The sequence below is a fragment of the Vespula vulgaris genome, chromosome 11 (assembly GCF_905475345.1).
Source record: "Vespula vulgaris chromosome 11, iyVesVulg1.1, whole genome shotgun sequence".
Lineage (NCBI taxonomy): Eukaryota > Metazoa > Arthropoda > Insecta > Hymenoptera > Vespidae > Vespula > Vespula vulgaris.
In genome coordinates this window covers 3,785,104-3,803,033 of record NC_066596.1, presented here as the reverse complement: position 1 = coordinate 3,803,033, position 17,930 = coordinate 3,785,104, and the positions used below count along the sequence as shown (strand labels likewise).

Here is a 17,930-nt window from a genome sequence, read left to right as displayed (position 1 = left end):
AAATCATTCGTCTCTTTAATCATTCACGAGCGAACTGCAAATCCTATTACGTCGAGTGCTGCAATTATTTAATCTGTTTAACGTTCTACAGCAATCCTACATTAAGTGTACTAGCAAATACAAAATTATGTGACCATGGTAGAGAATTAATCGAGAGCAAAATTTCGCTCTTAGTCTGTAATTAAAAATCTGTAATCGGAGTAGGCTTATCGGATGTACATACGTTCGATTGGACATCCCGTAAAATAGACTCGACAGGTGTCGGCACATAATTAAGCTTCATAGCTGTAATCAAATTGTTGAGAATCTTACATTCGACAGCAAATTCAACACAGCATTCACATCTCGTTTCTCTCTTCCTCTCTCTCTCTCTCTCTCCCTTCTTTCCCCTCTCGTCCACACGTTAATTATAATACTCCAGACCGTACTATGAAGAGAGGAAGAGAAATACAAGCACCATCAAATGAAATTCAAATATTCCTATGGTGGAATTACGCTTGGTTTTTCACAAAACGCAACCGAACACAGACATATACGCGTGAAAGCAGTATTACTCGTAACTACATGTACACGAGAGCATACATTTACGAAGCGTACCTTCCGTTCTGTTTGCCTCTTTAGCTCGTAGCTTTAATCTACTATCGAATTAACTTTAATATACTCGTAACTACGAGCTCGTTCCTAGATGTGCGCGTGTTTCTACGTGTATAAGTACATATACATCATCGACCGTGTTCTTGCACGAACTAATGCACGACTTGGCTTGTGAACCGAGCACTCGCGTACTCGAATGACCTCCGTCGTGAACTATCGTCCGGGTATTTGTTATCGCTAATAAAGATAAACGCGTCGCGAGAGTTTCGACCGTGAACGCACTTCCACGGACTCCAATTAAACTTGAGAGAGGGAATGTTCGTTAATTAAGCTTCGGAGCGATTTAGTAAGATAACCAGTAATCGTTAATGAAAATTAATAATAAAATCGATATTTCGGTCGGAAGGAACATTGGTCCATTCCAGATCAGAACTGGAAGGTACTGATTATCGTAACACACAAACTATTCGTGAAATCCCTCTAGCGTTGGATATTTTCTATGACACTGGTGGACAGCTCCAGCGGGATTTCATTTTATCTGCTGACGTGGATTGGATCGCGAGAGGTCAGGAGGTTGGACCAAAATAACGCGAACTGACCGGAGGGGAGAATAGAATGAGAAAGGTGGAGAGAGGGAGATTGAGAGAGAAAGAAATGAAGGAAGAGTCGAGATTCCGAAGGCGAATAGATTGAATTAAACTTGAAGAGCGTTGAAAGAAAAAGGACAGTAAGAAAAAAAAAGAAGCCTACTCCCACGCGAATTCGAGCTTCCCACCTCTTTCTTTTTTCTTTTTTTCTTTCAGATGCAAAAGAGAACGAATTCGAAGTCTAACTATACTTCCGATCCAACTGGATGAATTGTGAGTCTAATTTTGGGTGGGTTTTCCAGCGGTAATCTCCCTTTTATGCCCTTCCATGAATCATTATGATTTCCCTGTTTCAATTAATTTCTACGTCACGTGTTTGCGATGAACCCACGTTACGGCGGGTAGTGAGAGCGAGAGAAGAAAAAAGGGGGAAAAGAAAAGAGAAAATGATAGAGAAACGATAACAGAAAGTAGAAGGAAAAAGTCTTGCGCAATTCCGTTGATTTTCGATCGAGCCGACGATAGACGATGCAGTTAAGCGCGTTCGCGTTATTTATTCGAGCGTTTCACCTGCATGTCAAAGCGTTCACTAGCCACAGATGTGACGCGTGACGTACCTTCCAAATAGACGGCCGAGCAAGCCTGACCGATAATAGCAGAGACGTTGGTACATACGTATGGCTAATTACGTACTATTCGTGAAAATTTAATAATAATAATTATGCCAACCTGCTTTTGTTCCTGTATGCCGAATGATCTACTCGCCTGTTCGAAGGGATAATGCCCAAAGAGTCCTTCTGTTTGAGCCCTTTTCGAATATGCTCTATATTCACGTATGGTATGCGTCTACGTAGTTCGATGTCAGTAATTTATCGTAAACCTTGTGTTGGTTACGAAATTCCATGGTAGGGACATCGCAGATTAGTTTGCTCTTGCAAATGTCAGCTCCAAAGTTGAAAATGAATCCAGGAAAATACAAGCAAAAGAGAATTTATAAGGTAGCAAAAGGCAAAGGGCTTCAATCGACTCTGATTACATTCGACGCAAAAGAAATCTCCTTTTTCAGACGCGTAATATGATTTATAACGCAGAATATAGAAACGCAAGATCTCTAATCCAATCGCAAAATTATATAAACTGATTCGTGAAATACATAACGATACTTTATTCGCTTAGTTTGCATATTAAAGGAAACAGGAAATATTCGATGAATAATATTGTAAAGTATTCGCACATCTTTACTAATTATATTTTACGGTATACAATGATTAAATTATGTTAAGTTTCGGATAATGATATTTTATATTTGCTTTTAAAATGACGTTTTGCTGTAAAGTGGCAATAATATCGCAAAGAGCGGATATCTTGCGCGAGTTTCTCTTTGTACGAGTAAAGATGAAAATTAATTACTGAGTACTGTGCTCGGCGAGAAAAAAGTGGAAAGAAAATAGATGGAGAGAAAAGAGAGAGAGAGAGAGAGAGTCTGTATACGTACAGCATGAAGGTTACGTTCTATGTTGATCCTTTGTTCTAAAGCGAAAGGAAGACAGTCAACATAAGAAAAAAAAGAAAAAAAACATGAAACGAAAGGAATCTCAAAGCGTTGTCGATGTTGCTTTGATTAAATGTAGATTGACTAAATTCGGCTTTCTTGCCAATTATTCACAAATGTCGTTTCTTTTCTTCAACAAAAATGAAACGTGATAAGAATGACGATACGAAATTCAACGTAAGAGAATATTTACGTTTGATTTACAAGGAATTACAAATATAATTATTTCGTACTATCGTATATTTACTTCTTCAAGCTTTCTTGGAACTTCATCGATCCTGCTCTCAAAAAAAAGTCTTAGTCATACTGAAAACAATATCAGATTTCTCTTACCCTACGATCTTTTTTCGATTTGATACGTGCGACGTAAAAGCTTTTTCGCAAATAGAGAAAGAAAGGAAGAAAGAAAATTTTTATCCATTAGATAGTGTAGCTGCTTATTGAAAGTCTCTCTCTTTCTTTCTCTCTCTCTCTCTCTCTCTCTCTCTCTCTCTCTCTCTCTCTCTCTCTCTCTCTCTCTCTCTCTCTCTTCATTAATACTCCATAGAGTATAATTTTTAAATTGCTACTATATGAAGCTCGAAAAATAGACGTTAATAGAGGTGACTCTCGACGAATAATTAAAATACGCATAAATCACTAAAAAATTACCTTAAACGTTCTATCAAGCTTGCCAAGCTGATTAATGTTATCTTTATCGAAAGGCTCGAGGTGAAACGAAAAGAAAAAGAAAAATAAAAATCACTACGTTCGAACCTTCTTTCTCCTTCGTAAATAACCCGAGAGAAGGACAGGGAAAGAGAGAGGGAGGGGAAGGAAGGGAGAGGGAGAATGACCCGTCGGATGTAAAAGAGATGGACACTTTTCACTAGACGTAATTAATAAGGCCTTAACGCGTTGTCAGCTGCACCTGCAATTTTTCATTCCGTCGGCTTACTCGGCTACAATCCGGACGTCCAGCGTCATGGCCAGTCGAAGAGGCAAAAGAGGCGCCGATGTTCTTTCGAAGGAAAAATGAAGAACGACGGAGAATTGGTAGGGAAGATCGTGGAGGAGAGAAAATCGTGGAATAAAAAGAGTAGACAGCGTGACGACGACGACGACGAGGACGAAGACGAGGAAGAGGAAAATGGAGGGTGAGAGGACGGTTAAAATCTCCGAGACAATTCATTAGCTGCACGCGCCATTGTTGTGATTCATTGTCTGTGCTTGACGTCCGACATTAGCCCCGTTATAATTTATTAAAGATGGAGTAAGAATTAAATACCAACGGTTATATCGTTACGCTTTATGTGTACCTCGAAAAAGAAGAATTCTTATATACATACGTGCTTAGATTTTATCCGTAGATCCATTCTGCTCCGACGCTCGAGGATGTATGAACGTTAGTTGTTTACAATGAGGCAAGTCGAGGTCGCCAGATTTACGAGTGAGAAAACAAAACAGTACTTTTCTTAGAACCGACACAAGTGTACACAATAGAGAAGATGTTATTACTTTATGAATGAAAATAAATATCGTTACAGGTTTTAACGCGTATCTAGAGAAAAGAAATTCTTATTATGTCTAGAAAAAATTCTATACGAGTTTACGCTTTACTCGTGTATTCACACAGCTCCGAGGTTCAAGGATAAATGAATGTTAGTTGTTTACAATAGAATAGGTCGTCGTCGTCAGGCTTACGAGTAAAAAAACTAAACGCAATTTTTCTAGGTATACAGAAATATATTGAATGTTTACGTCATTCAATTGATGTAATTACGTAATGCGTCAAAAAATCATTTGTTACTTTTCATCTGATAAAACAAGATTGAGCGGAAAAAATTATAAGTAAATCTTTTTCCATACTGAAAATGAATTGGAGTGTCTTTTTTTTTTAATTTAAAACGAATTTCGCAATAAAATATTGTCGAAGATAAGCTTGCACATATACATTCGAGGAACAAACTTTTGATAGAATCGAAATCCGTTCTCATATATCTGATCGATCGATTGCTTTATCAAATTTTTACAACATAATGGATTGATAAAAGTTGTACAAGCCATAACGACTCATTCGCATCGTGAACACGTTACACGCTTTTTTATGACTTACCTCATGGAGCGAGCGATTATATATAACTCATCCCCGAGGCAGTTTATTCCATGCTTCTATTTTCGAATAAAGACTTACGTAAGTTTCGAATAAAGACTTCGTAAATGAATTACGACAACGAATATGACATATTTGAAATTGACGCAGGTCAGTGATCCAATTAACGTCAAAGAACACTCAAACGCGTCAGGTTTTTCTTTGACGTTCGTCTAGACGTGCGAACGTTTAACCTATTTCGAGTTGGGGGTCACTATAAAATAAAAAAAAAGTCACGCAATAAACCTATCATCGATGAATCAAAAAGCTGATCTAAGATTATCGATTAATCATCATGCAGTATAATACATAACGTTAAAGAACGTACTTGATTGTACAAGGAAGATAAATTTTCTTTACTTATTTCGCAACTTATGAGAAATATATCTGTAAATTATCGAATGGAATTAAAATATCAAGTGTATAAATAAAATTAATAGATTACCCGTTGTACCGTATAAAATACTTGTAAGAAGTTTCGAGAGTTCGAAAGAACAAAAAAAAAAATAAGTAGAAAGAGGAAAAAATAAATGGTGAATAACGCGTGACTCGGCGATAATTCTTAACATCTCTTAACGCGGCCCAGCATCCCTTGGCTATACACGCTCCATCGCGCGCCTCTCGGTCGGTCGATACCGATGCCCCGTCAGGCAGTGCTCTCTCTCTTTCTCTCTCTCTCTCTCTTTCTCTTTCCCCACCCTGCTCGATACTCCTTCCAAACCCTCCACCCAACAACACCCTTCGTGCTTTCTACCACCGACTCGGCGCGTTACGTCAGCGACAGACCGACCTCAGTTCTCTCATCCCTCCGCAACATCCCTCGTTACGGCACAGCCGTCGACGCTCCCGGTGACGTCACCATGCCCTACTCTCTTCGCTCGGCTAAATTCATATCGTCCAAGCGGCGCATAATAACACATCGATTATCGATGATCGACGTCATCGACGACTACGAACTCCCTTCCGCGTTCCTTGCTCCACGTCTCTTCTCTACATCTCTCCCTTTATCTCACATTCTCTCTTTCTCTCTCTCTCTCTTTCTTACGGTGAGCTCCAAAGAACGAATAGAGTTAATTAATGCAAAAAAGTCCCATTTCCATGCCACCGACAAAGCTCGTCATAGGATACGGGAGTCTTTTTTAGTCTTGGAAGAGCTCAGAATACGAACGATCGTTGTATTTCAAGGAATTTCAAGGACTCGATTCTTCTATCCACTCCGTATAATATTATCGTTTTGATTCGTTCAAATTAATTAGATTCGATTAATTAATGTTGTTGATAGAATAAAGACCGCGAAATGCAATATGAAAATAAATTCTAATCGATAACCGTAGTGGTTTAAAATAGCGATGCCTCTCACTGGGTCGCGAGACACTGGTCTGATTATATAACGATGACATAGTGGGTTCTCTTTTGCTGCTACGTAGCTATCGGCGAAAAATAGCAAGAGATAGCAGATGTTGTCGATGCGTTCGTTCGAATGAACGGGAGAGTGCCTTTCTCCGTGAATTTTGGCGGTTTGACCTAAATACGTTTCTGGAACTGACAAGCAGAAGAGTCCATTTCTTTTGAAAGCAAAGTTATCGTTCATATTTAGCCACGGCCATGGCAAGAATACCAACTGAAACGATGATTCGTCTAACATAAGTTTTTTCTTTCTCTCTCTCTCTCACTTTCTTTTATTTTTTCGCTGAGATAAGATCGTATGAAATTGTTCGAACGAGTTCAAAGTAAAAAGAGCTTGTTACAAGCTTTCCGTGAGAGTTTGACGAAAATAATGGGATAGTACGAGTAAACGAACAGTAGTTGTGACCAAGATGAGGGGAACGATTTCAGTGGTACGAGTCAACGGTAGAGCTAGACGATAATGTGTTCGAACATTTTCACGACGAAACACGAAGTTCGACTCCGTAATAATCGCTCGGTAAACTCTCTCAGAGTGGTCTGCGTGATGCGAACGATAGCAAGAAGGTTCACACCACGGGATCTGGGTCAAAGGGAATTTCTTGCCCAGCGAATTCTCTACTACGAATATTGCTCGCGTAACGCGATCTCTCGCGGCGCCAAAGTTTCCTTATTGGGGTGTTGCGGATTCTGCGGTCCTGTGGTATAAAGGAAAAAGTAAAGAGAAAGACGGAGAGAGAACAGAAAGGAAATTCGAAGAACAGAAAGGAGACAAGAAAGAACAGTCGATGAGTCTCTAGCGATTCTTTGCCGTTGACGCTTTTCCAAAGGGGGTGAGAGAGAAGGGTGGTTAAGGTGGTGGGTGGTTTAAGGGAAATACCGGACGCGGAAATGCGCTACGACGTAAGCAGTAACGTTGGCCCGGTACACGGACCGAGCTCAGCCGGCCGGAACAAAGCTCGATCACGATGAGCTGACTTGGCAATTCTCTGCTCGAATCGCTCCGAAACTAGCTCGGTAATATTACCGTACAGCAGGCTGTAGCGACTTTACCAGGCCGACCGGCCACTTGACCCATTCTTTCTGGCCGGCCACGTTATTGATTCAAAAGAGAGAAAAACGAAAAAAGCGTATGATAGAGGAGAAGGAAACGATTCGTACAACGACGAAACCATCGCGAAAAGCTATTTAAAAATTAGTACGAAAGATACTATATATATATATATAGTAATGAATAGTATGAAAGGTGAGAAACGGCTGTCGATTTTTATTTTATTGCTAGTATCATTCCTTGAAAATAAAGAGAAAATCGCGAACGATTTATCACGTTGATCGAAGAAAAAGAGAGAACGAAGGAAAGCGTTGGTTGGAACAGTTGGGATAAGATAAACCGGCTGGTTCATTGTGAAATAAGATTATGGAGGGAAATACCAGAAACGTGTGATAAAATAGAATAGAAAAGAGAAGAAGAGAACGACGGTAAAGTGATCGAGGTGGTAGGGATTAGAAAAAGACCGCAGAGTGACGCAGCCAGATGTGTGCCAGAGGCGTCCACTTACCAATCAGAGAACTCTCGAAGCACCGTTTTCCGCCTTTAACTCGTTTGATTTTACAGCGAACAAATCGTAGATCTTTTCAACGTTACAACATACACTGACGCAGAGCTAGGTTGTACGTGCGTATAGAGAACATGTACGATGCGATACTTATTTATCATCGTAAACGGAAACAGACATTTTCCAAGCTTGCGGATGACATTGTAACGTGATTTCCACGAGAATTAGGTTTCCTTTGGGACGTAGAAAATTGCATTATTTTCATTGGCATTGGGTACTCTTCTCCTTTGTCCCCGATGCTCTTCGTACCTATACCTTCAAAATAGGTATACGAGCCCTTCGCAGCCATTAAAGCACCTCACGAACGAGCTTCGCTTTCTACTAGTCGAACGAATCAATGAGCCGAACGTTTGACATGGCACAGAGGAAATTGAGAAAACGACTTCTTGGGCAAGAAACGAAGAAGAAAAATAGGCGGAACATTGTCCTACTAACCGTGAGTTAAATTTTGCCGAGCTTTGCAAAGTTATCGTCAGGTTAGTCGAGCTACGAATGAAAAGTTAATGCTTTAAATTAGAAGATCGATATTTTCGATGACGAGAGACTATTGTAAACGTTCGACTTATCGAACGAAAAGTGGGCAATAAGAAGAGCTTACGAGAACGACGAACATTAATCGTTAACATCAGCAATTTCTTAGCGAAAAAGGCGGTCGAGCGATTTTCTATAAAATTCTATAAAATTCCAAGTGGATGGTTAGCCAAAGGAGAAAAAGATCGTAAGAGAGAGAGAGAGAGAGAGAGAAAAGGGAGAGGTTAAGTGACTTGACCCGATACTCTGAATGTTTCATCTGGATATCATCTCTACTACATGGGTCCGCACCCTCTTGACGTCACAGAGTGCATTCGTGACGTCACGCCGCAACGTCACCGCACCGACGCTTGCGGCAGGTCAGGGGTCGTTGCCAGGAACGTATCCTGCGCTTCGCGTTAGCCGAAGTGCAAGTCATCCCCTCCCTTTATTCACTCCCGAACCTCCCTTGCGAAGGACTTATTACGTAAGCGAATCCGTCGCTAACATAACTTCCTAATTATTTTACTTTCCAAAACCTTAGCAACTCGTTATTAATGAGATCTTCGTATCCTATATTTATGCAACATTTACATAAAAGTACAATTGGGATTTAAAATATGACAATCGGTAATTGAATAGTATTAGAAGCTTTTAAAAATTCATTAAAATTTGTAAGATAAATTTTGAAAAAATGGGAACATATCCATCCAGAGGAAAACATTTAATAACGAGAAACTCCGACGATATAATGAGGAAATCCGAGATAGTTACTCTCGTAACTATGTCACTCAACGACGTCGTAGAATATATCACGATCAACGTGTCAGCGGAAATCCAAGATTAACACTCGACGTAGTTTGATCGAGCCGCGTTAATCTGGTACTTAAGCGAGTATCCAATTACGAAAGGCCGAGGCACGTTTTGCGTTTGGCCCGGTCCTGGGCTTTCGCGTTTCCTTGTCATAAGCTTTACCCTCTCTACGAAGTGGTCGAACAATTTCAACGTAGGGTTGGTTCGGGTTTGGCACTTTATGAGTGGGCTTGTTATCGAAATGCGATAATTTGTTTAGTCAACCACGAAACCTCTTTCTCTTTCTCTCTCTCTCTCTCTCTCTTTCTCTCTCTTTCTCTTTGTATCCATCTATCTCTCTCATTCTCTACACCCTGTCCGATGCTGTTCGAGCTTCCACTACCTCCATCCATTCTGTATACCACCAAAGTTCCACCCCCGAGCCGTCTCATCGTCCCGTCGAGACCGACCCTCGTGTTATCGTGCGCCTGACAGGGCTGACACTTTAGCATCATTACGATGTAAATGAACGAGGCTGAGGGACCGTCGCGTCGCGAGACCGACCGATCTGTTCATTATTTTCCACGCTCGGACATCCACGTCGGTCACGCCTACCTATCACGTGTGTTCTAACACGCCTAATCGTCAACAGAATTTCTAGGATTTTACGTTTTCTCGACACGCTCGACTCAACGTGGCTAGCAACTAAAATAATTTTGTTCTATCCGTTTCATCGATAGATCCTAATGATCTTATATACCATTAAATTTGCCTAATAGTACTAGATTAGTATCTAGTAATGACGTTATTATACGTGAGAGCGTAGCTATACGTGTCCTAGATCTTTTTACATCGCTGCAATAAATTTATGACGTGGTTATAGAACTTTCGTAATTTTTCTTTCTCGCGCGACTTCGTTAAATTTTTTCTCTCTCTCTTTCTCTTTCTCTTACTCTCTATTTCTCTCTTGAGATGCGTGCCAGGAACATATTATGCCATAAAGTTTTTCTTGGTAGATATATATACATTAAGAAGGAAAGACGAGTTGGCTAACATACGTCGATAATAAGAATAAGATTCATTCGATATTCGCTATATAATTTTCTCGATTTCGTGACCTTGTCTCGAAAGAAAGAGACAAAGAAATCGAATCTATGATGGACGTTACACGTAACTGACGAGTATCGAGTATCCCCATTGATCCGTGGTACTCGATGAACCCGATCGGAAGCTTTCCGTTCGCACGGAAAATGTCGTAAAAATAGCCCGAAGTATTGAAGACTCTTCTCTAGCTCCTTTGTTTCCTCTACGGTCCTCTTGCTCACGTGCGATCTTATCCCTACGGTGGGAACAAACTAACGAGATGAACTGAACGAAAATTTACCGAGTTACCGCTAAGTTATAGTGTCGTAAGTTTATTTAAGGAGTTTCTCGAGTTCTTTATGTCCGAAAAAAAAGCTAAAACGTAGAAAAATACGGCAAGTATATTTTTTCGAGGATTATTCTAAAAGTTGGCCTCACTTTATTTTTCGAGATCAAAACTTTGCTTACGTTGGCCGTCGTCCGTTGCATATTAAATCGTCGCTACGGGAACCCTTACGTGGTCGCGTGACGAAAAGGAAGAATATCTTTCGCTCGATACCAGCTACTCTCGACGTTGTTACGTTCCTTCGATTATTCCCTGCAATTCGTCTCTTAAACAAAAAGTAAGTTATCGTAATAATCTGTTCTACGATTATAAAAACTTAAATTACTTATGCTTATCTCTACTAACTTTTATTTTCTCTAAATACGTATCTACGTGAATAAATCGAAAATGGTTTTTAAGGAAAGGATGATAATCACAAGCCAATGGCTCGAGCTTAACGGCTTGTTATATTTCATAGAAGAAGTCGTTTCCTTTCTCTAATTATCCAAAAGCACGGCTCGTTAAAGTGATCTTAAACGGGACTATGGATACTCTAGCTTCCCGATAGCAACGGTAGTCAAAGCTTCCAGTCGATATCACGTCTGTGGTAGTAATTATCTTGTGGGAAAGTACGTCCTCTAATCAACAACGATTCGAATCGATTGGAAATGGAAGAGAGGAGGAGGGGACGTCCGTATTCGCGGTCGTTTCGAACAGATGAATACAAAATTAGCATTCTTTTACCTGATCCTGTGAGTGAATATCTGTACATATACGTTATGAGAATGTAATGAGAATAATGAGCGTTATCAGCAACGATACACATGCTACTATTCTCATATCGTTTCGGTATCGAGATTGTTATCTACCATGTCTAGTTATTCACGAATAGCATGCAACAAACACGTTGGCAGCTTTAAGAGAAATACATCGGTAAAACGTATCGGACGATAGAACGCAATCGTAGAATGCAGTCTCATAAACGGTGCGCATCGATGCTTTTCGAACAAATCAGCCAATACGAATGAATAATTTACACACGTTCCCCTATTATGTACTGTATCGTTATCGGACTGTAAGCATTCATATATCAACGAGTCAATTCTTAAAGCAGATTTCAAATTAATCTTTTATGTATTATATTATTTCGTAGTTCGCTTTAAAGAATATTTTCTTTAATACTTGGAAGCTTTGATAGTGCTAATCCAATGAACTTAAAACAGAACGTGTATACAGAGCTCGATTGATTACAGAGAACTTTGTTTGTGACGTTTGATCGGTCGAATCGAACTCTGCTATTCTCTTTGAGCTTTCCTTTCCCTCCGTTTTCCTCTGACAATGCCGTAAATTTTACCCTCTACAAAAGGAGCTGTTAAAGCGGAGGAATTAAGAGAAACACCCATTAAACAGTTACAATGGTCTGATCGAGTAAGTTAGCACAGGAGTAACGACTATGTAGAGTCCTACGGGCGTTTTAATGTCGGAACTTGAGATAAAGTGAAAATAAAGGGCATCTTATAGATCGATAGTGTACTATACTAGCGTATAGATCGATAGTAATTAAAAAAAAAAAAAGATAAAACATGTTATTAAAGTCATGTTAAGTATCGATATAATGAAACAAGTAGATTATAACTTTGGATAATACGAGGTAATTGTTTAAACCAACAATTAACGAAATACAACATGCAGGTTGCGTAGATTTTTGTTAAATCATACCGATCATACAATTTTGTTCAAAGTTCAGGCAGTTCGATTTGTCTCGTCACCCTCTCTCATTACGTTTACTACTGTTTGACGTAATCGGCTTCTAATTGGAAAGCAGCCACGTGTTGGCAAACGAAGCGCGTCCTTCCGCCGAATCTCCCACGAAGATTAGATGACGTGCGAGTTGGGAAGAGATTAGATACGCGTGAGATGTTCCTGGACGTCTCGAAAATCGATTGTCTTTGCCTCTCGATTGTTATTTCTTTCGAATACAACGTATCATTCGTTCAACTCCTACGATTGTCCTTTTCAATATTTTAAATATTTTCTTTTCGACGTGGTAAAAATTCGATACGAATTTGGCATGTATAAAAAGGTGCGTGTAGATGGGTCGATCATTCCGAATAATTTTGGTGTGTCTTGAATCAGGTCTATCGTTTATCATCCGTGATAAAGCAGTCCGCAAAGTGTAATTAATCATTATAATGTGTCTATAACAATCAACTGGAATTTGTTTGGGCGGCAAACTATGTCGTACAGTATCGAATATCCTCGCAACCTGTAAACGTGACTATGTCGTTCAAGCGTGCCTCGCAAGGCAATCGTTGTGCCAGCGTGCTCGTTACGTTCAAATCTCTCGTTATCATAGTCGACACTGATTCCGCTCATTAAACGTAACATCGGCAATGACAGCTGGTGTCACTGTATTATCGAGAATTTCCATGAAAGCTTCGACGATATTCTCAAATTCATTGCTCAATGTTTTTTCGCTTTTTACAACTACCAAAAAGAAACGCGAAGTTTAAACGTTTCGGATAACGAAATATACTTCGATTTTCACACTCTTCCTCTTTCACTATGGGAATAGAAACATTGATTCGACAGTTATAAACTGTGAAACGAGCTATCTAGTATCAATGTCGTACTCTCGAAAAATGTTTCGTAACGTTGACCAGCGACGTAATTGGGTTAAAAACGTTTATAACGACGCGTCGCAACGCGCAACACGAGAGTAAAGGATATATCCATGTATCTATATATACAAATATGTATATATATATATATATACATATATATATATATATATCCACGTATATACATGCATATATACGTCGAGATACGATAAGAAGAAATGAAAAGCGTCGCATGCAGATGTGAACGGTACTTAAAATCAGGTATGAAACGTTTCGATCCCAGGTGACAATTTTATTTTCTCTCTCTTTCATTCGCATTTCGAAAATCGTTTTGGCGCGCGCGTTCTTTCGTTTGATAGACACCGACCATTACTTTTAACACGCTCTATATACGTGCGCAACATATCCCGTGTAACGTATAGCTTCCGAGGTAAGGGCATGTTCTCTGAAAAACTAACGAGACTGGATTTATTTTGCCCTTTGCGAATTCTTTAAGGAAACCATATTTCTTCGTATTCCCCTGTTTTATTTTCTTGGGAATACTAGAATTTCTTTTTCATTTTCCTTTTATTCTTTTTCTATTTCTGTATTCTCAAAGTACGTTACTCGTTAATTTTTAACATTCTCAGGACGTTGACACGAATTGATAATACGGGATACTTCGAGATTTTTCTGAAAGAAAAGAAAAGAAAAAAGAGAGGAAAAGAAAATAATATGGTTGAACTATTTACCGCGAGCAACCGCATTGAAAAATTAATCGTGAAGTAGTCGCAATGAGTTCGCGTGTAAACCGCACGCTAACAAGACAAATTTTCATCCGAAAGCTCGAGTAACGAGGTACAGGATTAAACGTCGAAAGAAAATCCACTTAGACTCGTACGTAGGAGTAGAACGAATTCGACAAAGTTCGAGAAAAGAGAGGAGAGAAAAAGGAAAGAAAAAAGTGGAAGAAAAAAGATGAAATCGATGGGCTCTGAAAAATATTCTATCGTTCTAACGAATTACTATCACACTCCTTTCCTTTCTTGATCTTTTTTTCCCGTCTACTTATCTACTTTCTCTTACTCTTACTTGCTTTCGAATTCGACATGACGGCGCATAAAGTCGCTCTATATTGGTATCCCACTGTGAGCGAAATTCTTCCTTTATTTCCTTCCTTCAATCCTAACTCGCGACAATATTTTCTTCGTTTCAAATACCTCGACGTTAGTCTCCGTCTGGATTTCATTCGATATGAAATAAGAATCTTGCGTATCACAACGCAATTTAAACTTATGAAAAGTAATGGAGTATTATAGTTTTATGTGTAATATAATAGAAAGGGATTAAGAGCTGTATACTATATAAAATACGTTAAAGGGATAATGCTGTATTTAATTAGGCAAATGTAAAAAATATAGAAAGGATGCTACGTTGTTATTTTTCGTCAGATCTAGAAAGATACCCGACTAGATCTCAGATAAAAGCATTTGTGGATTTCGAAAGCAGAATACGGCAAAAATGTAAATTAGAGTAGTCACTTTGACAAAATATTCTTAATGCGAGATTTTCGGTGCAAAGTTTAAATCCGAGAATCCGCGATACTCCGAACAAAATTCCTAAAAGCTCGCAATTTCGAATGAGTCGAACAATAGCTTTCATTAAACCGCCCAAGTATAGCCTGAGAGTTTGAGAAACTTTCCTACAGCCACCAAGCGCTCCTCTTAATAAAACTCTGTTGCGAGATTATACATTTTCCAGTTTAACTTCGTTCTTCGGGATCGAACGTAGGACCCAATGGACCGATATTAACCAACGTCGTACTCGAGATTTTAAGTTCGTGCATTAATTACCATGACCAACTATAAACGAAAGCGATTTTAATCTCGTCTAACCACTGTTAATACGTCAATTCTATATACATTGCCAAAATATACATTGAAACTTTCTCATTATTTATCATTTTTCTATATGGCTTAACTACACGCATTGCCTTAACTCTTTTTCAGTCTGACCATAGACGATACGCAATTCCTTCCCCATTTGTTCGACTATACGGTACGTCTCGCTACTTTTTCCAAATAATTACTTCCCTCTTCGAGAACACACGGAATACATTTATTCGAAGGAAACTATTACTCAGAGTCATGGTAAACCTCTCAGGAGATAAAAGCGAAGGAAGCGGACCAGGATGGAAAGGAACATTGTAGAGAACCGGAAGGGTGTAAGATCGTCTCTACGGAGGAACGATCCGTCTTAAGAGAAAGTTCAGAGTGGTCTTCTTGGTATCGTGTCACGGGTTAAGTCCCTTCGGGCCTCACTATAGGAATACTACTAGCGTTAAACCTTACGGGAGGATAAATTTTGGTCGATCACTCTCGATACCTTTGAAACTTTCGAAGGATCACTTTGTGAGTGTAGATCGGTAAGCAAGGATCAAGTTTTGTAAACCCTTCGAATGGTACTCTTCTAGGCTTAACAGTCCTGTTTCCGTAGAGGAGGAAATGTATCAAAGAAAAGTAAGAAAATGTAAGAATGCGAATTTCTGTGATCTTCGAATATATCTTGCGTTAATTCTCAAAGGAAACTATCACAAAAAAAAACGAATAAGAAGGACAAGGTCGTGACAAACTTTCCGGTTACTTTGACGAATAGTCTTGGGCGGTATCATCTCCCTAGACTCAGAAGATCTCCACCGACATTTTTCAAAGGGTGATAAATATACAAAAGTGTTATGGCTGCCAGGAGAGTACCGGCCAGTACCCTCCTTCTACTTCTCTCTTCTCTTCTGTGTAGTTCTTCTTTTAACCTCTTTGGAAAGCAACGATGTTCCTTCTTTTTCTTTTTCCTTTTTTCTTCCTTTCTTCTCTTTCTCTCTCTAACATGTTCTAAGCTTCGCACATTTCCAACGATGGCACCTCGTCGGCCATCGCATTTCTGCTCTGCTCTCCGATGCCATCCGCCATTTATTATTCCTCATGAAAAGACGGGCCGTCGGGACGCATTGAAAATTTTTCGCGAGTCATTAAGAGGAAAAAGCCTCGGATTCGGTCTCTCCTCGTACGCCTCGAGGATTCGCCCTTTTCCTCCGTGCAAGAACTCACAACCTTTCTGTCTCCTCTTTCTCTCTCCCTTACCCTGAGAAAAAGAGAGAGAGAGAGAAGCAGCGTCCGCCATTAAATCGACGTCTTTTCGTCTCTTAAACTCCAAGCGAGACGACGCGTTGGGACTTTCGAGAGTCAATGCAAGATTAAAAATAGTCCGCTCTCTCATTTTCAACTTGCTACTTTGCATTTCCATCCGAGTTTCACGACCCCTTTTAATTTTAAAGACGCAACCCTGCCCAGGAATGAACGTTGACTTTTATCAAAGCCCGTGACGACATCTTAGCTCGAGAAATTAACTCGTTCGCGTTATTTTCGATAGTCAAAAAAGACAAACCGAATTCGCCTCGTTCATGGATAATTGGTAAACATGACTGTCCCCTTCGTCGCACGCAAGAGACAATTAGAAGAAGGTAGGATAATTAGAAGAAGCTTACCACGAGAATTTAAGGGTGGAAGTTAAGGGCAAAAGTCACGGGAAGGTAGTTTAGTATGCAAGACCTCGCAGTCGCCTCCATGATAACCGTAATTCTGGGCTAGTTTTCGGCTCGAGTCTCGAGTTTCTATCCTTTCTTTACTTTTTACCTTGGTATCTGTTGAATAAACTCACCCGGTGCCAAGAATCCTCATCCTCCGTAACGATTCATTTCTGTAACAGAAAAAAATAACGATTGCTTTTGTAAAATAAACAATGATCGTATCTTTGTTCTAATTACACTGATCGTTTCGAGCCGACCCTTGAAAATAATTCTTGAATAGGATCGAAAATTATGAGAAAGGAGGAAAGGAAAATTATTTCCCATTGAAGCGACGATAACCACTCTTGAAATATTATTCACGAGTTTCCTAACCGATAATTCGCAATTAGAGTTGAAAAAGGAACTAAGAACGATCCTTTACTATCAAGGACTTCTCCTTCGAGAAAAAAGAATTGAGAAAACGAGATATCGGAGTTATCCTATTGTATGACCATTTTCGTTCGACAAGGATCGATAACGAGGTACGAAGGATCGAACTCGAGAAGAGGAAGGAAGGAAGGAAGGAAGGAAGGAAGGAAGGAAGGAAGGAAACTCCAGGAAGACGCTGTCGCCAGTCAACGATACCTACAACCTTTAACCCCATCGCACTCGACCTTCGGTGTTCGCATTCTGTAATTGCCGCTGCAATTACCACGAATTACGGCGATAATTACCGTCATTATGCGGTGCAGTAATTTTGGTAATTACTGCGGTAAATCGCGAGCTCTGATCCCAAGCGCCACCCTCTTTAACTCCCCCTTCCCCATAAGTTTCGTGTTCGTCATCGGTCGATGCATCTTCTCAAATTACTTTTTTGAGAAACATCTCATCAAAAGTTTCACAGAAAACTCGATTATTTCGTTCTTTCTTTTTGTGCTTTGTATTCCTCACCTTTAGAAGAAAGTAAATCTACGATATAATCGTCCTGAGCTTCTGTCGGAGGAAGAAGCATCGACAAAAGGTGGTTTCGAATTCCTTAAGGGTGCTTTGTATCTTCCTGTCACGTGCGAGTTACTTAACTCAAAGTACATGTTCGGAATGTTAAGGTACTATCGAAAGTTACCAATGTGTTTCAAACGGGAATCGGCGAAACGCGTTAAGCTTTTTAACGGCG

General features: G+C 39.7%; 1 protein-coding gene across 19 annotated transcripts in view; it reads right to left on the bottom strand.

Moving 5' to 3' along the window:
• Window positions 1-17,930, bottom strand: part of LOC127067562 (protein turtle-like) — a 187,955-nt gene that overhangs the window by 96,386 nt on the left and 73,639 nt on the right. For 15 of the 19 annotated variants that reach the window (XM_051002632.1, XM_051002619.1, XM_051002630.1 and 12 more), the window contains exon 3: window positions 16,909-16,947. The gene's annotated coding sequence lies outside the window, so the exon portion shown is untranslated. Of the gene's footprint in view, window positions 1-597; window positions 792-10,737; window positions 10,757-16,735; window positions 16,857-16,883; window positions 16,948-17,930 lie in introns of those variants that run through there. The other 4 variants (XM_051002620.1, XM_051002627.1, XM_051002626.1 and 1 more) reach the window with 4 other exon arrangements.